This window comes from Mustela nivalis, assembly GCF_964662115.1.
Source record: "Mustela nivalis genome assembly, chromosome: 1".
Lineage (NCBI taxonomy): Eukaryota > Metazoa > Chordata > Mammalia > Carnivora > Mustelidae > Mustela > Mustela nivalis.
In genome coordinates, this window is record NC_139020.1 from 189,012,789 (window position 1) to 189,035,668 (window position 22,880).

Below are 22,880 nucleotides of genomic sequence, written 5' to 3' on the forward strand. Positions count from 1 at the left end.
ATCCTCACCTACATGCAAGCTGTTACAGCCACTCTGGGAAATAGAATGGAGGTTCCTCAAAAAGTTGAAAATAGAACTACCTTATGACCCAGCAATTGCACTACTAGGGATTTACCCTAAAGATAAAAATGTAGTGATCTGGAGAGGCACCCGCACCCCAATGTTTCTAGCAGCCATGTCCACAATAAGCAAACTATTGAAAAAAGTCCAGATGTACATTGACAGGTGAATGGATAAAGAAGATGTGATATAGATACATAGATACATATATATATGCGCTCTCTCTCTTTCTGCATGATGGGATACTATGCAGCCACCAAAAATGAAAGCTTGCCATTTGCAACAACATGGTTGTAACTACACAACATGGTTTGAACTACAGAGCATTAATCTAAGCAAAATAAGTCAATCAGAGAAAGACAATTATATGATCTCACTCACATGTGGAATTTAAAAAACAAAACAGAGGATCATAGGGTGAGGGAGGAAAAAATAAAACAAAACCAAATCACAGATGGAGACAAACCATAAAAGACTCTTAATTATAGGAAACAAACTGAGGGTTGCTGGGTGGAGGGATGGGATAACTGGGTGATGGCCATTAAGGAAGAATTGTGATATAATGGACACTGGGTGTTATAGAAGACTGATGAATCACTGACCTCTACCTCTGACACTAATAACACATTATATGTTAATTAATTGCATTTAAATTTTAAAAATCTTTAAAAAATACATTCACTGAAAATCCGAGACATGAAAATTAAAACCATAGTGCAATAGCACCTGTACTAGTCAATGGTCTGTATTCTTTTAGAATGATTTCCTGGCTTGCCTTGCTCTTCTTTATATCACTGGTAACTTCTGGCCTGCAGGTAAGTTTAGCCGAGTGAGACACTCTAGAAAGAGATGGGGGGTGGGGGGGGGGATAGGTGAAGGAGAGCTTGGCACTTCTGTCCTTTTCTCCTTGCTTCTTGGAGTATCTCTGGCAGCTTCCATGAGCCTCTGTGGCTTCTCACACCCTATTCCCCACACTGGTTTCAGCTTCTGACAGGTAGCCCCAGCTTCTGGGCCCTGGTCCCAATACCCTCTCCATGTGCCCCTCCAGCCCTGGGATTGACAGCGGCCTTTTACTACTGTGGAAGTTGTATCACCAGCCTGCTTAGCTTCTCAGCTGGGCCGTCAACTGTCCCAACAGTCACTTGTATTAAATTTGTTCTATTGAAGGGCCTAGAGCATTCCTGGCTATACCCTGACTGAGATACCATTTCATACTCATTAGATTGACACAGATTTAAATGTCGAACAATACTACATGCTGACAAAGATGCAGAGCAGGAGGACCTGCCACACACAGCTGCTGGAAGTAGAAGCTGATAAGGCCACTTTGGGAAGCAGGTGGCAATATTTAGTAAAACTGGATAGGAGTGTTTCCTGTGACAGCTTTTCCACATTTAGGCGTATGCACCCCATCCATACATCTCCTTATTTCCACAAGAAGGCAAAAATATAATACTAATGGCATCATTATTTATGATAGCAAAAATTTGGAAATCCCTGCATCGGGCTCTCTGCTCAGCCTGCTTCCCCGCTTCTCTCTCTCTTCCTGCCTCTCCACCTGCTTGGGATCTCTTTCAAATAAATAAATAAAATCTTTTTTTTAAAAAAAAGTATCAACTATAGCTTCTGTAGCAATACAGAAAAATTAGAAAAGCACAATGCTGAGCGAAAAATAATGCAGAATAGTACATATCTATAGCATAATACTATTTCTACAGTTCTAAAAGTGTCACTTGTGTATATTCTCTAAGGATACAAAATGTAGTAAAATATTTTTAAATAAAACCATGATGATTAACAAACACCAAATTCAGAAAAATTGTTCCCTCTAGTAGGAGGAAGGGGAATGGGACTGGAGAATTTGACATATCGGTATGTTTCATTTCTTAAAAATATCTTACACAAATTTGGCAAAAGTTGTATTTCATAAAGCTGGGCAGAAGACACATATGTGTTTCCTAAATGATTTTTTACACGTTTGTCACATCAATATATTTCATTTAATCTTTTAGAAGTTATCTTTCTAAAAATAAATGGCCATTATTAATGTGGAAGAGCCAGTAATGGCTCCCTCATCATGATCCCCAAGTTTATGGGGCATAGAAGCTGTTGGGAACTGACAAAACTTCTACAGGAAACCCACCTAATTTCTCCCCAAAGGAAAGTCCTATCGGACACACCCTCACCCCATCCATCTTCCAAACAACACACTCTTTCCATGTTCATCATCATCAACCATGTCGGCCTGCTGAGACCAGCTCCGGAATGAATGCTGCTTCCAAGCACTCTCAACCATTTTCCAGAGCACTGTCTGTCACTGCTGGCCTTCCTGTGTCCACTGCAGTAAATCCATCTCTGTGATGTGTGGTTCGTCTGCCTCCGTTGAAGCTGCTAGCCATCAGCATTTACACTGAGTTTCTCATTTAGTCTTAAGGTCTAGCCTGGCTGCTTGGGTTCATTTTACTTGTTTTTCCGCCTTCCTTTATTAGTCACCGAGGTCATTTGTTCATAGCCCAGGGCTCTGTGTTTTCAAACTTCTCATCACTCCACTGTAACCCGTGTCTAGTTTATTAATCTTGGACCAACTGCAGTGTTCAGAACTTGCTAGCATCTTCAGGTATACCAGGTTCTTCCTCACCTCCAAGCTCTAACACCTGCTCCCTCTTGATGCAGAACACTCTTACCTACGACCCTTACTTTTCTTGCTGACTTCAAATCCCCTTAAGCCCCAGTTTAACCCCTTCCACCTGGAAACCTTCTTCAGCTCCTTGAGACTGGCACTCCCTACTTGCCTTATTTGCATTTGGCAAGTAATATCATCATCCCTCTCGCCCATCCAATTTAAATTCCATTTAGCCAGGGAAAATGGTTGCATCATTCATCTCAGACTGCCAAGTATAAAGCCTGGCGTATAGTAGCCATTCAATAAATAGTTCATGAATAAATGAAAGAAAATCAAGTCAGACTAATATTTTACCCCTTTTCTAGTGAGGGATGTAGGTTAGGTCCACGAAGTCAAAAGTCTCCCAAATAGCTACACGTTGCTGGCAAGTTGCTTGGTAAGTCCTTCCAAATATTTAGATCGGTCTTCCAAATATTTACCTAGTTCTCTGCAGGACTTTCTCTCTTTGAAAAAATTGGCCATTTCTAGGGTAACAAATTCTGTAAGGTTCTGTCATCCTATGCAAAGTGAGTTCCTTTAGTTGTTTTCACATTCTTCTTTTAAACCTAATGTCTTTTAACCTAAAATTCTTCAGTAATATTTCTAAACTGTAATACTAAATTTCTGAAAAGTAATAATACTTCTCTCTTCCAGATAAAATACAGAAAGCTTATTTCCATAGCACGGTGGAGCTAGGGAGCCAAAGCAGGACTCAACTAGTAGCACTCACAGAAGGCGCATCAGACATGACTCGTTTACACACACAAACTCAGGCACCTGTGCACCAGTGGTGATCATGGATTATCGTCCCATTCTATCTACTAGCCTCTCAGAGATTTTTGCCTTGCTCAATCTAAAGCAACATGCAAATGTGAGTACAGAAAGAGGAATTATTAACACTGATCTTCTCATGCCAGTTTAAACTATCTCTTTAGTTTGTTTCTACAGCAGCAGGGACCAATACTTTCAAATTATTGCAAGATTTAAGGATATAATGTGATCCAAAGGCAAGCAGAACTAGCTATAGCAAAAGAAAAGCAACGAGAGTATAAACCAGCTCTAATCTGTTATATTGGTACCAATTTTTTTAAACTTTATTTATTTATTTGATAGACAGAGATCACAAGTAGGCAGAGAGGCAGGCAGAGAGAGAGGAAGCCGACTCCCTGCTGAGCAGAGAGCCTAATGTGGGGCTCTATCCCAGGACCCTGAGATCATGACATGAGCCGAAGGCAGAGGCTTAATTCACTGAGCCACCCAGACACCCCTAATTGTACCAATTTTTAACTAAATATTTTATAGAATATCTCTTCGCATGTTATAGGTATAGCTATATTTCATGTCCATTTTATGTATTACATATGATTGTACATTTAAATATATGTATATTGTATTTTTTAGAGATGAATATGTTTGGCATTTACTCTGTTAAAATATAAGCTGACTTTTCCCTGGGAGATTTTTCTTGACATTTCTGTAACAGATTTGTTTTCAAATATTTTTGAGGGAACTTCTTTTAAAAAAACATTTTTGCTCAGCTGAAGATAGAAAATCTCCAAAGATTCCATGTTTTAATTTTATAAACGGTTTAAAATTTTCCAAGGCAACCAGATAGCATTTTTCCTCAATAAGCATTAGGAGATTCTCTGACAATACCCATCAGAGCATGGCCCCCAATATATTCCAATATACTTATTCCTGATGTAAGATGTTAATCCTTTACATCTTTCTTCTGAAGAGCTTTACATTATACTCCTAAGCAGGACTTATTACTATGAATTTCAAATAGATAAATTAATGTTTATATATTTAAAAGGTCTCCTGCAGATGCAGTTGCCTGTGTATGTGGCTAATGGCAGAATAGGGTGTGCCAAATGCTCAAAAACAGTGTTTTGCAAGTTACACTTAAGCTGAGTCAATCAGGCAAATACCTCCAGAGCCAATTTTTTTCTGAAAACAAGGAACTAATCCCAAAAACAAAACAAAACAAAGCAACAACAACAACAACAACAAAACCCACTGTTCTAGTTAGTATGGCTCTAGGTAGCTGCAGATGTAAATTTGGGTGATAACAGGAAATATGATGTGTAGACCTAAATATTTAAAAACTGTAAACCACATCCCCTGGATTTTCCCAATCCTGTTTCCCACCCACTTTCTGAAAAATCATTCCCTTCCTTTTTTTTTGTTTGTTTTAAGATTTACTTATTTATTTTAGAGAGTACGAGCCTTGTATGTGGGTGGGGTATGAAGGGAGAGAGAGAGCGAGCGAGTGCGAGCAAAGCAGACTCCTGAGCAGAGTGCCACAAAGCCCAGGGATGGAGCTCAGGACCCGGAGATCACCACTGGAGCTGAGCTGGTATTAAGAATTTGACACTCAACCAACTGAGCTGTGCAGGTGCCCCCTTCTTTTTTATTATAAAAAACAAGGAAGAGATTATGCTGAGTGAAATAAGTCAAGCAGAGAGAGTCAATTATATGGTTTCACTTATTTGTGGAGCATAACAAATATCATGGAGGACAAGGGGTGTTAGAGAGGAGAAGGGAGTTGGGGTAAATTGGAAGGGGAGGTGAATCACAAGAGACTATGGACTCTGAAAAACAATCTGATGGTTTTGAAGGGGCAGGGGGTGGGTGGTTGGGGGAACCAGGTGGTGGGTATTATAGAGGGCATGGATTGCATGGAGCACTGGGTGTGGTGAAAAAATAATGAATACTGTTTTTCTGAAAATGAAAAAATTAAAAAAAAATCTTTAAACAACAACAACAACAACAAGCCAATGCATTTTCCTTTTGAATGAAACTAATGCAGTTATGACCTGTTTTGAGAGACTGATGTGTAATTGGTTTTTTAAAAGAAGATTTTATTTACTGGGGAACCTGGGTGGGTCAGTTGGTTAATCATCTGCCTTCAGCTCAGGCCATGATCTGGGTTCTGGGATCAATCACTGCATGGGTCTCCCTACTGGGGGCAGCGGGGGGAGCTGGGAATCTGTTTCTCCCTTTCCCTCTGCCCCTCCCCCTACTCATGCTCTCTCAAGTGTTCTCTCTCTCAAATAAATAAGGTTGCATTTATTTATTTGAGAAAGAGAGAGAGAGAGAAAGAGAGAATGAGCAGGGGAGAGGGAGAAGGCCAGAGGGAGAGAGAGAAGCAGACTCCCCGCTGAGCAAGGAGCCCCAGGTAGGGCTCCATCCCAGGACCCTGCGATCAGGACCTGAGCCAAAGGCTGACACTTAACCAATTGAGCCACTCAGGGCCCCCCATAGAATGACCTGGGATACCTATTTTCTTTTCACCTATCAGTAGGACCCTTTTGGAACTGTATGGCTTTTTAGAAGTCAGAAGTATAATAATTAAGTATAGACAATAATTAAGTCGCAAGCAGACAGCTCTGTGATTCAAACCCATTTCACGTTTCCTAGATGTGTGTTGCTCAGCAAGTTACAAAACCTCTGTGTGCTTCATTTTCCAAAGAAATAGGATGGTAATAATAACAATACTTTTGGCTTAGGATTGTTGGGATAATTCAATAAAAACTCTGCATAGGCTTTTAGCACAGTGTCTGGCATAGCATAAGATCTCAATAAATGTTAGCTGCTACTGCCACTGTTATTGCTATTAATTTTGTATTATAGCAGATAAGCTCCTTTTATTTTTTTTTTTTCTAGTATTGGCTGAGCACGTTGAGGTAATAGAACTTGACAGAGGAAAAAACCACCAAATACTACCTTATATTCATACAGTAGGTTCTAGTTAACAGCTTTGCTCTAACCTGACCATATTTTGAGCCCTCTGAGGTTTTGCAAGCAAACTGAAGTCACAACATTTCATCAGTGAGGTTTCTTAGTTGCAAAGAAAAAAAAATAGACTCTAGCTGATAGAAGCAGAATAGGAATTTATTGGGAAGAATAATGGTAAACTCAGAATTGCAGGGGAAGGCTGAGAATCAAGGGAAGCTAGGCAGGTGGGAGTCAGTCTCGCGACACATTTCATCAGTCCATGGCAAGAGCACAGGGACTCTAACCCTTTAACAGCTCCCCTCTAGCATGACCCTGCCCCCAGACTCTGGTTGATACCCTTGCTGCCCCTGGAAATGAGCTATAGCTCATACCTCTGCTGCTGCCTGCAAGAATCATCAGTGTTCAACTTTTATTTTTAGCTTTAGTTAACTTCCTTTATGGGTTCTACTCTTTTTCTGGGATACCAGACAACCATAAACTATGTCTTAAAATATGCAAGTCATTCTACCATTCTCACACAACCCAACCTTTAGCAACGGGTATGATCAACAGTGACTGGCCAGAGGCATGGTATTCCTGGAATCCCTGAATACTCCAGGGTGCCAAAGTACTCTCACCTAGCAAAGAGACAGGAAAGGGTCAAGAACTTACTGTTTGCTTTGGAAGACAGACATAAAATAAGCAGTTTCGTGAAAAACCCTAATAAACCCAAGAAAAAAGCCTTGGGGTCTAAGATTATTTTACTTTCCTGCATTTTGTTGTTATACTTTATTAAACTGTATCTAACTATGCTTCCAAAAATATGCTTGTGATTCAGAGAATAAATTTTTTCTTGTCTATTTAGAGAGTGACAGGCATCGCCTAGTTGCTATGCCAAGGTCTACAATTCCAGCAACTGTCACTGGCTTTCTTCATTGAAAATAATCAATGGCTTTGACAGATAGAAAGGGGAGGATGTAGTGGCATATTTTGATGCATCTTGACAGCATGTTTTAGAGTGGCTGTCCCTGTCAATTTCTGCTCTTTGATTTTTTCCTAATCAAGACCCAAGGGAAAGTTCTTAGGTTCTCTAACACCGAAACTTCTCCAAACATAAAGGGCAATGGATATGTAGGACTTGTCTGGTTTTTATCCACTGATGTATTCTATATTTTAACTCTTCATTTCAGCCTGGTTTAGCTTCAACAAAGTTACAAAATTTGCAAAGCTTCTTCTGGACTTAGGTGCATGCTTCCTCAGCAATGAGGAAATGCCTGAACTGACAACTATGTGCCAACTATGCTTCATTGTTGGCTCTTTTACATGAGTCTAAGTAATTTTAAAGCTTTGTTAGTAGATACTATGAAATATTAAAATTCATGGGCCATAAGAGAGAGTTAAAGGACAAAGGGCACTTTCATTATGATTCATTACATATACCCAGAATTTCCATCATTATGGCTACCTGAGTAAGTACAAACATTCTTTATTAAACCCTGCTAGCATATAAAAGACTTTTGTTTATATAGGGAAAGATGAGAGTCACATTGGCAACTTGTCTAACTTAAGCTACTCTCTATCCTCCTGGCAAAAAAATATAGTCTATTGTGCTAAATAATTTGAAATACCATTTTGTTAATAGGTAATTAAAATGTGTAGCTAATGGGCCTGAGACTTTAAGCTAAAGCTACATGCTATCATTTAAATGACTCAGTTGACTAAAGCAGTTGCCAATTCAGGGGAAAGATCCCGAGTCTACATCCATTGGCAGGTAGAACTTCCAAGGCTAATACTATCCTCCAAATTAGGACCCTCAAGCCACAGCAGGAACTCCTGCTTCTTTGAGTTGTAGCCAGGACGCAAGCCAATACAAAATACAAGACAAAGAACATGGAATGGCTTCCCAAGACCGTGAGCAGCCACTTCTTCTAGCCTTTACTAAGGTTGTATTGTCTAGCTGGGTTGAGGTAGTACCTAGCTTCCTTGCTTAACACCTTCTGATAACTTGCCTGACATCTCAAAGAGTTTCTTAAAATATTCTTAAACCTTTAGCATCCCTTCTTGCCCCAGACCTCATGAATAAAACATTTACCCAGTCAGCAGCTTTGGCTGAGAGGAAAAGCCAAGTTCCATCCATCAATGTCAAGAGCTGAATTACCCAGTGATCAGAGAGCCTTTAATAACTCCGCTTCTTTATGACAATGTTGGTAAACAGCCCAATGCTGCCCACATCTGGGGTCTTAGTAAGCATTCCTTTTCTATCCTGGCAACATACCACCACTATGTACAAATGATGAGTGGCCATGATGATATCAGTGATTTTTCTGTTTTTTCCCATTTGCAATCTGTATTAGTGTCCTATGGCTGATATAACAAAGTACTGCAAACTAAGAAGCTTATACAACAGGAATGTATTGTCTCACAGTACTAGACCCAAAAGTCTGTAACCAAGATACCAGCGTGGTTGATTTCCTTCTAAGGGCTAGGAGGGACATTCTACTGCTCTCCTAGCTTTTGGTGATTTGCTGGCACTTGGCATTCCTTGACTTACAGAAGCATCACCCCAATCTCTACATTCATCATGACATGCATCCTCCTTGTGCTCTGCTTGCCACCACCTGTCTAAACCTCTCCCTCTTATAAGATCATCAGTCAGAAGACCATCCTCCAATATGACCTCTACTTAATAATTACATCTGCCATGATTGGTAATATGATTTGGTAATCTGCCAGATTACCAAATAAGGTCACATTCTGAGGTACTGGGGGTGAAGGATTCAACATACGACTTTTGAGAGGACACAATTCAACCTGTAACACCATCTTTCCTACCTTTCCCAAAGTGCTTTTTTAAAAAGTACATTTTTTTCTTCCTGTTGGTTGCAGAAGGATCAACCAAACCTACACATAGAAAACTAACAGGGACTTATTTAAGCCAAATAAAGTCTAGCCTTCATAGCAATCTGATTCACTTACCATTAGAATCAGTTGAATACTGTTTTGTGAGGGTAATGAGTAAAGCAATTTTGGTAGAAAATATAAAGTCAATGCTTTCAGCATTTTATAAGCAGGTTATTCTGAAACACTCTAAATTGAGAATTAAAAAAAAAAAAAAAAGGAAGTCGAACTAAAAGTTGATCATCTAAAATACCAAAGTCCACATGTGAATAGGCAAAAAATAGGTCTTTTCAAATTTCTGTAGAAGTATTACTTAAAACTAATGAGTTGCCAGATTGGGGTTGGCATGGTAAAAAAGGAAGCACTAACTTTCTCAGTGAAAAGTCACAGGATGCATAAAATTATTAATAATCCCAGATGGTTTTACTAGCTACTAAACAAAGACAGTATCATATTTTTCTACTTCCTCATGGGCCAGGACCCCTCTAAATACTCAAGTACATACAAAAATAAGTCCTCAGTGAAAAAAATTCCTAGCCTATCCAGAATAAACACACTTCTGGTAGCCTCTTCCATGACATTAAGCTCACCACATATATATATATATATATTTTTTTTTTTCAAATTTATTTCACAGACAGAGATCACAAGTAGGTAGAGAGGCAGGCAGAGAGAGAGGAAGGAATGCAGGCTCCCTGCTGAGCAGAGAGCCCGATGTGGGGCTCGATCCCAGGACCCCGGGATCATGACCTGAGCGGAAAGCAGAGGCTTCAACCCACTGAGCCACCCAGGCGCCCCTCACCACATATATTTTTTCACACATCCTCAAATACATACAAACATACACAATATATACAAAATATACAGTAAATACAAAGATATACAAATTTGAGATATATGATCATGAGCCTCAGTATATAAACACAAAAACAATAAAATCCAGCCCAAGGAAAGAATGAAATTGAGGGGAAGAAAATTCTTAGCATCATACAGACAAAGTAACTGGCCACAGAGTTCATTTCTCTTAGGGTCATATTGCCTCCATTTATGTACAGCCAGGAGCAACCTTATTATTCACACCCTTCAATTCTCAGGCAGTGAGCATCACCCCAACACACACACACAAGGATGGAAAGAGATTGGGAAGGAGCAAGAGAGAAGTTTCTCTAAAAAATATAACCAAATTCAAAACAATTACTTTGAATAGCCTTCCCTTCCATCATCTTCTCAGTCTGACAAAGCTACTAGGAAAATAAAACACTTCCACAAAGTAATTCCTTTCTATACCTGTTTACCCCAGATTCTATTAGTAAAATATTTTAAGAATCTGTATGATTGTTAATTCTTCCCTGAAGACCCATTAGCGGACATAAGCTTATAAACATCACTAGAGATTCTTCAAAGTAACTCTTTTCCCTCCCCCACACAATCCCACTCACGGTGCTATCATTGTAAATATTGAGAAGAAACTTTCGTGTGGCTGGTTCTATTGTGTTCTATTAAGAATCAAATCATCTTCAATAACATGTTTTTGCAGTTTGATAAAGCACTCTCTCAAGTACACTTGATTAATTCTATCCCTTTGAAATTTAGGTTTGATATACACAACAGTGTCCACCTAAACACAAACACTGCATTTGGTTGGTAGAGATGGATAATATAGAAGGCAGTACAGTCCATCTATTGCTTGCAATACTCTTTGCCTTTCTATCTGCATGCTTTGTAGTTAGATTGTTATTCTGCCTCTGGAAAGCCAAAAAGAACAATGACTAAGACTAATCTTTATAGTATGCTCAGGAACTGTCTCCTTGCTCAGTTGGGGTTTCATTTCCAGACAACTTTTCTGCTAAGTGGGGAACTTTCTCACAAGGACCTTCCAGTTTTCACCATCTTTAACACTGTGATATTTTAACGTGCCTGTCTTAATGCATCACTGATTTCATCATCACGGGATTTCTTCAGGAAGCAACAGTTGCTGCCCCATTTCTCACAGTGACATACTAAAAATAATAATAATAAAAATAATAAGTGTTTAAGTCCTATGTTCCAAGGATTACTCTTATTACTGGTCTACAGGAAATGGTACAATGGGGGTTTTGCTAAGTCTTCTCACTAGTCCCAAATGCATACTGCTTCCCCTTCTCTAAGAGCTGGACCAAGGCTTCTGGAAATCACAGAGAGTTCTAAATAAAGGCCATTACCAACATCAGTATGATCTGTGGTCTGTTGGATGCGCCAGAGAGGAAGTAGTTCTCCATAGCAAACTCTTGTAAATTCTCAGAGGAGGCATATGAGAAAGTGTTCACCCAACCCTTGTTCAAAGGCACTGATGCCGTGAACTTGAATAATGTATTCAAGCAAGGTGAGCACTGGAAGTTCTTCCACTCCGAAAAGAGGAAAAGCCTCGCCCACCTTCCTGGAGAGACATCATTAAGGTCTAAATTGAGAAGCAATTCTAAAGACAAAGGCAATAACAAACATTAACACAGAGAAACTTCCACAGTTCGTTATTAACCACAATCAGAGCATGACCATCCCTGAAACACAAGTATATTTAATAAAAGCTAAATGTGCTCTTTTCAACTTCTCCCAGCTTCATTCTGAGACCAGGGAAACAGGGCTACTGTCACAGTTGAGAAAATGTAGTATGAATTGGCAGAGAGCCCAGATGGGGTAAGAAAGCAACCTCGTGAATGTGCCCGGGGAATTAACTGGGGTAAAGGTATGTCACTTTGAGTCACCATCACTGTGACAATGCTCAAAGTCCTGGGCATGAGAAACTACAAAAAAGCCTAGCTCTTTCCCACCTCTGTGACTTTACTTATGCTGTTTCTGGTGCCCCAAATACTTGTCTGAGTTTCACAAGCCTGGGTCCTCAGGTCTCAAATTTCAAGTCAGATGTCAACTCCTTAAAAGGGCCTTCCCTCACCATCAGTAACTTACCTCTAGTATTGCCTGTCCCAGCAACCCTGACTTCATCCCTCATTGATGTCATCACATCCTCTGCTTGTCTTACATGTAATCAGCTTCTACCTTGGGCCAAATGTCCCTGAGAGCAGAGACTGTATCTTGATTTCACCAGGACAATGCCTAGCACAAACCAGGTACCCAAGAATGGTTGGCTGAGTGGTGTGTTCTAGACAGCACTATCCAGTAGAACTTTCTGGAATGATGGAAATGCTCTGTATTATTCTCTTCTCCATATGGTAGCCTCTAGGCACATGAGGCTATTGAGCACTTGAATGGCTAGCATGAATGAGGAAATAAATTTTTAATACGATTTATATAATTTTAATCAGTTTAAGTTTACATTTAAATCACCTAACATAGCTATTGGCTGCCATAGCAGGGCGTGTAGTTTTAAGACAATCCGATCAGTCCTCAAAAAGGCACACAACTATTCCCAAAGAGCTCATCTGACTTGAAGAGAAGGAACTAGCCTGAGCCTGAGTTTGGTTTTCTCATGAGCTATTCAACCATACCTATGCAACCTGTAAATTATTATTAAGCTTTATAATATTCTTCTTGGTTACAGGATATGGTATACATTATGACAACAGATAATTTGGGCCAAATTTATAATAAAATAATTTAATGTTTTTCTAATTCATTTCTTCAATTTCTGCATACACAGAAAATTCAAGTATCTTTAAGACAAATGGCTTAGGCTAATTCCTTAGAATCTGTTCAACTAAAATAACAAACTGAACTAGAATAGGGGCCTTACTGATTCAATTGGCTGTGGCCTTGAAGGGCAGAGGCTGCATCTGCCAGTTCTATGTTTGTCTCCAGAGGCCTGACACAGTGCCAGCATAGAGAAGTCACTCAGCAAATATTTTGTGTGTTGTTGTTGTTGTTATTTTTCCAGCAAATATTTTTGAATGCATAAATCAATAATAGGGCATCATTTTCTCAGTTACTCAGGTTTATTTATTTATTTTTCTCCTTCTCTTTTCCCATTTATTGTACCTAATTGATCAACTAAAGAAATAAAAGCAGATAGATGGGGAAAGGTAAGTTGTAGAATAAAAGGACTTCTCTGTATACTCAGGTGTCTCAAAGTGGCCCAAGCGATAAGTCAGTATCAAGAGCACAGGAGAGCCATAGACCCAGCAAGGTTCAGACTGGAGTGAGGTCACCCAAGGTTGTGCTGGCCAGTGTCACTTTCACCCACAAGAAGAGCCACTGGCTGGCTCTGAAGGACTGTTCTTAAAACACTACCATGGGATGCCAAGGAAGAGAAAAATAGAACAGGATGTCATTGGCAAATAAGAAACCAAGCGTGTTCTTTACCAGTCTGATCTAAATTCAGTTGCTCTTGAGGTTTGAAGTTCTCTCTCAAAGAACACAGATCCCACCAGCTCCTGTCACTTGTACAGCAGAGAATCACACCACTCTTCTCTTCTCTTTCCTTTAGGCTCCTATCTTGCAAATGGATCCAGATATAATTTGTTCTTCTCATTTGAAAGTGGCAGCTCTAGCAAATCATTTCCACAAGAATTAACAATCACCCTTTTCTGTATCCCTCTCTCTACCCCCTCCCTCCTCTTCCTTCCCTTCCTATTCCTCTCTTTCTGATATAGTGAATCACAGTCAGAATTTCCTTTTTGATCTAGTTAGAAAAATAGGCTCATTGCCTCAATATTGACAGCAGCTGCAGCTGGATCGCCCCAGGCCAGAAATCCTTTGTCTGAAACAAACAAACAAAAATTCTGCCTCTTTGCATTTCCCCAGTGAAGCCTGTCACCTGCCTCTCAAGTGGGAATCTAACCCATAGGCATTTACATCATGAGGTTTGTTTATATAAGTTATAGCAAAAGGCAAAATGAGCATGGTTCTCTGACTACTGGGCAGAATTCCCAGTGACTAATTTGTTAGGGATGACATTTCTGTTAATGCCCTTGTATTAAAACTGAAACCCATATTTTCATTTCACCATAATATCACACTGTGCCACTTGGTAAGAGAGAGCCATCAGGAATCATTACTGAAAGGACATATAGAACTTTGTGTGACTAAGTTATATATTGACTTTTGGCTAGTGTTTCAAAAACAGTTTCATCATGTCAAAGAGAGAAAAAGAAAAGAAGAAAGAGAAACAAACATTTGGACTCTCAAAGTAGGAAGTCATGGAAAATAGTGACAAATATTTTTGTTCTCGATTTGCAATTTACCATCCATTCCATTATGCATGGTATGGAGCACCATTTTTCTCTAAATGGGTTTGATATGAGATATCTTGTTCTACTAGGTCAGATATTATTAGGTCCCAATTAACTCAGAAACCAACTGTGCCTAAGAAGGATGTTTGGAAAAACAGACAGTAACATTGAGGCTCTCTTTTTGCTAAGTGACAAACTTCTACAAAATACAAAGTAATATTTAATACAATCTCTTTGTAGCCAGGATGGGATGTCAAAGCGTATGTGACACAACACCCAGGAAAATACTAACTTCTAATGTGACAAGACAGTAGTGAAGATCATATGCAGAAATTCTTTGCCTGTTATGGTTAGTCATGAACAGAAGAAAGAGATAACACAGGCCAGTCTTCAGTCATATGTTCAACACTCATTTATAGAGAACAGTATGCGTAAGAAACACCTGTCTTCATATACGAATTTTCAGAGAAGATAGTAGGAGCATCTCAAGAAAATGCAGCAATCAACAATTTCCCTTTCACAAAGTAAGGGCCTTCTCCAACACCGTGGACATCACTTTCTCCTAGCCTTGACTGCAATTTTACAACAAGAATTTACAAATCCTTCAGAAGCTTTTGGTTAAAAATGAGAAATTTTTTGCATAGCAGAAGATGGTTCTCTCTCTTCCTAATTCTCTGACCCAGCAAAAATTACTGTCAACTATCTGCCCAGTTGAGGGATATTGATTCTCCTGTTGTCATGGCAACGCATTAGGTGTCAGGTCTGTGTATCTTATACTCAGTGCCTAATCTGTTCCTCCTGGCTTTTGGATTTTGACACTTTCTAAGCCTTAATTAGTTTATTTGATGGGACCTGCACATTTTATTTTTATACTAAGTAGCTATTGAAAACACAGTCATCCAGAGAACAGATCACAGAAAGCAAAAATCCGTGTACTGTCAGGCCGACCAGAGATGACAAAGAGTGCGAGTAAAGTGGGAGGCACAGGCTCCGCTAGCTGCTCCTCAGATATTGGGGAAAATCAAAACAGTTTTTGCCATCTGTCACATAGCACACTGTGAAAATTATGGAGCTGTTCGTTTTGACGTTTGAGGAACATTCTGCCACTGTGATTAGATCACAATAATATTACCTAGTCACTAAAGGTTTGGATCAATGCTCTTTAATATTTTTCTTCTCCGAGAATCTCTGCCTTAACTTATTTTTCAGTGGGAACATCTGCTACACAATTCACTTAGAGATAAATATTTCACACAGGTAAAACACTTAGGATGGGAATCACAGTACAGCTGATGATTTAGTGAAGTTCAGAGAGTTAACCATAAAAGAAAATTAGGGGAAAAAATTTCACAAAAGATTACTATCCCAGAACAAAATGTAACTCCAGAGCAACAATTCTCAAAGTGTGATCCACAGAACCCCAGAGGAAGGAGAAAATCGGGTCCAAAGAGCCTTGTAGGGAAGCCACTACATCAAAACTTAAGACATTGTATTTTTCACCCCTTTGACCTTTACACCAGTGATGCAAAAGTAATTTTGAGAAAACTAAGAGGCTTAGCACAAATCAAGGTAATCTCGCTCACCAACATTCCTTCCCCCTAACTCTTCCCGGCACACTGGCATGCAGAAAAAGGAAGAAGAGGAGTTTACTTTTTTAAAAGGTACTTGAAAAGGGAGTTAAAAAATGGTGAGCCCTATTAAATCTTGACCCCTTCAGTACACATCTTTTTACTATTCTGTATGACAAAATAGGAAAGTTGCATAACCCACTCTTGTTGCCAACTGAAGTAGGATGGTTGTCTCAAGGAAAAGCACTTGCATGATTGAGCAGAGAACTGAACCAACCACCTTTTTTTTAATGGAACACAATTTTTACTTGAAAGAACAATGGACACACAATTGTACTGATATTTGGGTATTTAGCAGACATTTTTTTCTAAATTGAAGACAGTGGAACTTTCAAGGGGAACTTAAAGCACTTGTTGCCAATGCTGAAATTTTAAGCTTTCAAGCAAAATTAAGGGCCTTTTAAAAAAAATATTGTAACTGTGAGTTTAAAAGCCTCCCAGTTCATAAAGATTTTTTGATAAGGTGGATTATGATTTTAATGAATGAATTTTTTTTTAATATTGTACAGTGAAATGTGTCAACATTTGGCAGATCTGCACCAATATTTTCCAAATAATCAATGCATGATGTTAAGAAATCTTTCATAAGTAAAAGACCCTTTCAAAGTAAAAGAAAGACCAACTGATTTTAATTTTACAGAATATAAAATATTAATTCATATGGGTTCAGATTTCAAACTGCAAATAGCTTTGAAAAAACTACCACTTGTCAAATTTAGGTGTATTATCAAAGAAAAATACCCATAATTATCTAAAAGAGGACATTAAAATATTCCTCTTTTACAGCTACACATCTATGTGAGACTAGATTTTCTTCATATACTTCAACTTTCATGAACCTATCACAACAAATTGAATGCAATTGGCAGATAAAAGAAGTCTTCTGTTAATCCATACTAAAATGGTCAAAATTGTAAAACAATGCCACTCTTCTTGCCAATTTTTTTTGTTTTGAAAAACATAGCTATTATTCATTTGAAAAATGCAGTTATTATGTAAAGGTTTATTATCTTAAAAATAAATATGTATAATAATTTAAGATTTCTTACTTCTGATTTTTAATATAATAAGTATTTAACCAAAGTCCTTTGGCGTTTTTAATAATTTGTAAGGGTAAAGGATATGAGACCACAGTTTGAGGACCATTATTCCATAGAGAGTGAATGGGGGGGGGGGGGGACTATCCAAGGTACTGAGAACAAATCAAGGACCTAAGTCACACAGGAAAGTATGTTCTTAGAAATCAGTTTCACCATCTAGGCAACAATTAAATAATTGCTTCATGGCCAGGCTCTAACCTCTTATCCCCAAAATATAGACAATAAAATTCCAGAACAAGGAAAAGACAACCCAAGTTTAGCCCCAGGACATGATTCTATTTTCTTGGTAAGACATATTTCTTTCTTTTTTCATACTTCTCTAAATTAGCAACATCCCATTCTACATTAACATAAGCAAAATGTTCTGGGATCACCAGAGAGTCTATAACACCAGTTATTATTTATAAAAACAGAAAGCAGGACAAGAAGTGACATGTTCCACCTTTTAACAAACATCATTCTCAATATGTATAAGAAAAAGTATAGCAACATTCCACTGGTAATGCATCTTATGCTATTTAAATAGAAATCATAAAGCCTAATATCACTAGTACATGGCTAATGGTAGGCTAGGGAATATGATACTATGTTTCCAACAGTGACTGGCATCTTGGACCAATGTAACCATTCTAGACCATCAGATTAAGACCCAGATCATACGAATATCAGAAAATTTTTGAAAGCCAATACATCTTGCAACACTTAGTCGAATTCAGTGATTCAAACCTTCAAAAGCATAAATTACTATCCCATAAGCAGCACATTTATCATCCTGAGAATGAGTGAAACAAAGTAAGTCAAAATATGAACTTTGCTCCCCATGTATGTTTTTCAGAATAAATCAAATAGTAACCATTCTTTAGCATGGACTATTTGGTAGCCTACATCCAGTCTTTGGGGAACTGTGTTCTTGGTTTCCCATTAGTAAGTGTAAAGAAATATCACTTATTTACCTGAGTCTAACACCATCCAAGCAGCTTGACAACTGGATCTGCCATCTCGTCTTTCATTAAAGAACTAGGAAATATAATAAAACAATTATCAAAATCCGGCCTGGAACCAGAACCCTTCTATACTTCCCCACATATTTTGCCTCTTCATTTCTGAAATGGTGGCAGCTTCAGGAAAAGGAGACATGAGGGATGAGGCCACATACCATTCCCCAAAAACTGCCCTCTGGAGCTCATCTTTTCAGGTAGGAAAACCAGCAAATCAGTTTTTCTTTGTTTCCACACACCCCCTAACCTCACCAACAGGTTCAAAACAGGTTCAAAAACACTAATGCTAATTTTATAATGACACTACCAGGATACGTACTATTTTTTTTTTTTTAAATACTAGTCAATTTTATTGTACAAAATTAAGACTTCCACATTTCTAAGTCTATTGAGGTTAAAAATAGCAGCAACAAAAATCTCTGAAGATTATTTTCAATTCTTCACAAAAAAATGTTAAGTGTTTATTCTCACACCTCCAAAATTAGCAAGGTGATGTGACCATTGTTTTAGGAATAACTACTATAAAAAAATAAAATAAAATAAACCACTGAATCTTTTTTAAAAGGAGTATATCCAAAAATAACTTCTTGGCTTGATGATCTTCATGGTAGTGTGACTGTAAGTCACTTGGAAGATTTAGCCAGCTCCCTGGCCCACTCACCATTTTCAAATTCACTAAAAGCAATATCATGTTTCCCAAGTATGAAACCTATTTCTTTGAAACCAGAGAATTTAACAGCTCAGAGCATCATCCCGTGAGCCACCTCTGGTAAGTTACTAAGGAATAAAATACAGTTTGGAGGATAATGGTGAGGATCTGGTACTGGATTTCTTTGGGTCTTAGTTGAGGCTCCATGACCAGGCCTTTCTTCTAGTAACAACAGTCTGTTCCATTTTTCTGGCCTCTCTTTTTTTGTTGTTTGTCAACAAAAGTTCCACTCATTTTAGATATGTCAGAATCTGTTTTTTGCACACGGCATTTGCACTGGTTTATCACAAGATAGAAATTCTTTTAAATTACTCAGGGTATTTCTTCATGAGACCAGGTTTGTTTAGGTTTGTTTTGTTTTGTTTTGTTTTGTTTTGTTTTGTTTAAATAAAATGGGCCCTCACTCTCCTCTTCATGGCTGAAAAATAAGGGGAAAAGGTATAAGGGGTTCTCTTACAATTTTTTGTTTTATGTTGCCAATGTTAAATTTTATGATTTAGTCTGATATCCCTGTTTTGGGTTAAATATAATAAACAAGCTCTTAATGAATCAACCCCAGCCAAGGCTATCCTTAATTGTTTCCTTATTACTATCAATTAAGTCATCACCCCAATAGGTCAACAATTTTGTTATTTCATGATTAAACCTACATAACCACACCACACTGTCAATTGTTCGTCCCTCTTCACTAGAAGATTAAATTTTCCTAAAGCTTTGGTATTAAACAACGATGAAGAATTTTAAAACATACTTTTTCTTTTTCAGACTCCACACAGTCTTCAGTAAAAACAAAAATTAAAAACAAATTATGCTTAATTTCTATTTCTTAATATTTCTCCTTAATTTCATTCCTCTTCATGTTGCCTTCATTCTTATAAAATTATTATTCACAGAAAACAAAATCCCTCCTGGACTCTTCACTTTCCTGTTTTCTCACTTCAGGATTTAAAATATGCAAGGAACTTTATTATCAGGGAAGAAAATATAATTATGCCTATCAACTTATAGGAGGAACAGTTGTGATGGGCTTGCCACAGGGAGATTTCATTACGCTCAGATTTTGCATTGAATGCCTTTGTATTGAAGCTAGACGTATCCCGGTTTCAGGAATAGACATCAAATTCAAGTTGCTTTGATGTACCCTGTTTGCAGTAATTGGTAACAAAGCTTAGCAGTCAACATATTCTTTACATGGGGGCTACTTGCCCTCATGATTGCTATCTTTTTATTATTGTGGTGAAGTATACAGAAGGTAGAGTTTACCATTTAAAGTGAACAATTCTGTGGCACTAAGTACATTCACAATACTTCGCCAACATCAGCACGATCTAATTCCAGGAAGTTTCTCATCACCCCAACAAGAAACCCTATACTCATTATACCTGCAATATTTTAAACCATGGATTGGATGCTTGGTTTGGGATCAGAATTTCCTTATCCCTTCATTTCTATCTCTGGTAGATGATTATATTTGAGAGCATGAGCTCTGAAATCTAATTGCCTGTATTTAAATTCTGTTCCTGTTGCCTACTCATTCTGTGTGAGCTTTGTTGTCCTCAACTGTGAAAGGGGAGCAGTCTTAAAATGTCTTACAAGGTTCTGAGGAATAAACTAAAGCATATACAATCTGCTCAGTTAAGGATCTGACAAGCAGGGGCGCCTGGGTGGCTCAGTGGATTAAGCCGCTGCCTTCGGCTCAGGTCATGATCTCAGGGTCCTGGGATAGAGTCCCGCATCGGGCTCTCTGCTCAGCAGGGAGCTTGCTTCCTTCTCTCTCTCTCTGCCTGCCTCTCAGTGTACTTGTAATTTCTCTCTGTCAAATAAATAAATAAAATCTTTAAAAAAAAAAAAAGGATCTGACAAGCATTAAGAACTTAATATATGCTTGACATATTTATTAATTTATTTTTTCATCACAGCCTTCCATGTACCATGCACCATTCTAAATGCTATGTAAATATGAACAAATTTAAAATTCCTATAATCAAAAAAGGTAGTCATTATAACCAACTCCATTTTACAGATGAGGAAACTCAAGCACAGAGAAGTTAAGTAACTTGCCCAATGTCCTACAGCTTTGAAGCTGAAGAGCTAGGATTCAGACTGCCAGGGGCCATGGTCTTTTCTTTTTTTTTTTTTTTTTAAAGATTATTTCTTTATTTATTTGACAGACAGAGATCACAAGTAGGCACAGAGGCAGGCAGAGAGAGAGGGTGAAGCAGGCTCCCCACTGAGCAGGGAGCCCGATGCGGGGCTTGATCTCAGGACCCTGAGATCATGACCTGAGCCGAAGGCAGAGGCTTAACCCACTAAGCCACCCAGGCGCCCCCAGGGGCCATGTTCTTAACTACAATGCTGTACTGCTTCTCTGTTATTACTTCCACTTATACTTAACCCAAATCTGTGTGGTTACTTTCTTTACCATTCTTTGTCTACTCCCTGGAACAACTTAATGTTGCCAAAAATAGAGGCCATCCATATTCCTGCCCTTTTTACACATCATCTTACAGTGTTTCTGTGTATTCCTCCCTTTTCTTTTTCATTACATATGTGATTTTTAACTAATGAATCAGGCATTTAGATCAAATACACTTGGGAGAATAATTTTCTTTTTTGCCATACCACCATTGAGCAAAGAGGGAAAAAAACTGCATGTCCAGTTTAACACCAAAATCATGGTTCTATAGGGCATCCTACAGCCCGAGGGCACAGGGCAGGAAATACTCCTCTACTTAATCCCAGGATAGAGAGAAGAGAGATTATGGGAAAACCAGCACATCTTTCAGAAGTCCAAATTCTATAGAGGGAAAGTGAAAGGAATCAACATCGCCTTAGCACATGTACATGCCAGTGTATGAATGAGCGCCAGTCTAACTACCACTTCCACTTACCATAAATTATTAGCAGAGATCTGCATATTTAAACAAAGCAAGCTTACTGGAAATCCAGGACAAGATGCTTCATTACATGATTAAAGAAAAAAAAAAGTACAAGTTCTGATAAAATAAATTTCCCTTGAGGCACAATTGTTTTTCTTTGTGCCTTCAAAAGGATGAAAGGGCTTCATATCACTTGGAGGTATGTCAAATTTAATTTCTTTCCTTTTTTTCTCCTTTTCTTTAATTATAAAAGTAATACATGCTCATTGTAAGGAGTTCAAACAATATAGCACTAAGTAGAGTAAAATAAAGTTCCCTCTTAACCATTGCCCTCTTCCAACCCTAGTCCCCAGAGGCAACAACTGCCAATACTTTAGACTAAAACCTTCAGATCCCTTTCCTATTTTTTTGCACATATGTAAGCATATATGGAAATGCAAATACATAAATTCATTTATACACATAAATAAATGTGTATTTATTCAAATACACATGATTTTCCCATGGCTAATAAATACAAAAATATAACTTTTGTATTTATTAGCCATGGGAAAATCATAAAAAAGACAAGATAGTTTACAGCAGAAGTTGAAGGCATATTGGGTCTCCCATTAAGAGCTGCTGACACCCAGAAAACAACATCAAATTGAAAAGAATTGCAGAGACAAGGTTAAAATGAGCAGATCCTTTAGCTGAGAACACAAAGCATCATTCAATAAACAATGTATGTCTAACTTCAAACTGTGACCAATTTAGTTTGATTGGTTATACAATCACTCCTCCTCATCAGAATTAGGTCAATAGTACCATCAGATTTGAAGATTTATGTTAGGTGATGCTTCAGAGTAGAAAAAAATTTACTGCAAATACTCATCGCTATTCACAATCTTGCTGATTTGACATTCTTCCCAACAGTCTTGTTAATGCATTACCCTCTTGCTCAAAATATCCTTCCTCATCCCCTCATCTTTCCTACCATCTACCTAAATCTTATTTGTGCTTTGCACAACAGATTATTTCCTTCCATCCCAGAAAGACTTTCGTTGTCACTCTGACCCAAAGAG

At 38.2% G+C, this 22,880-nt stretch overlaps 1 long non-coding RNA gene across 2 annotated transcripts in view; it reads right to left on the reverse strand.

The window, feature by feature from the left end:
* LOC309863119 overlaps window positions 1–22,880 on the reverse strand; it is a 313,775-nt gene that overhangs the window by 216,925 nt on the left and 73,970 nt on the right. For both annotated transcript variants that reach the window (XR_014310890.1, XR_014310891.1), the window contains exon 2: window positions 18,184–18,247. This is a non-coding gene — a long non-coding RNA (uncharacterized lncRNA). The remainder of the gene's footprint in view (window positions 1–18,183; window positions 18,248–22,880) is intronic.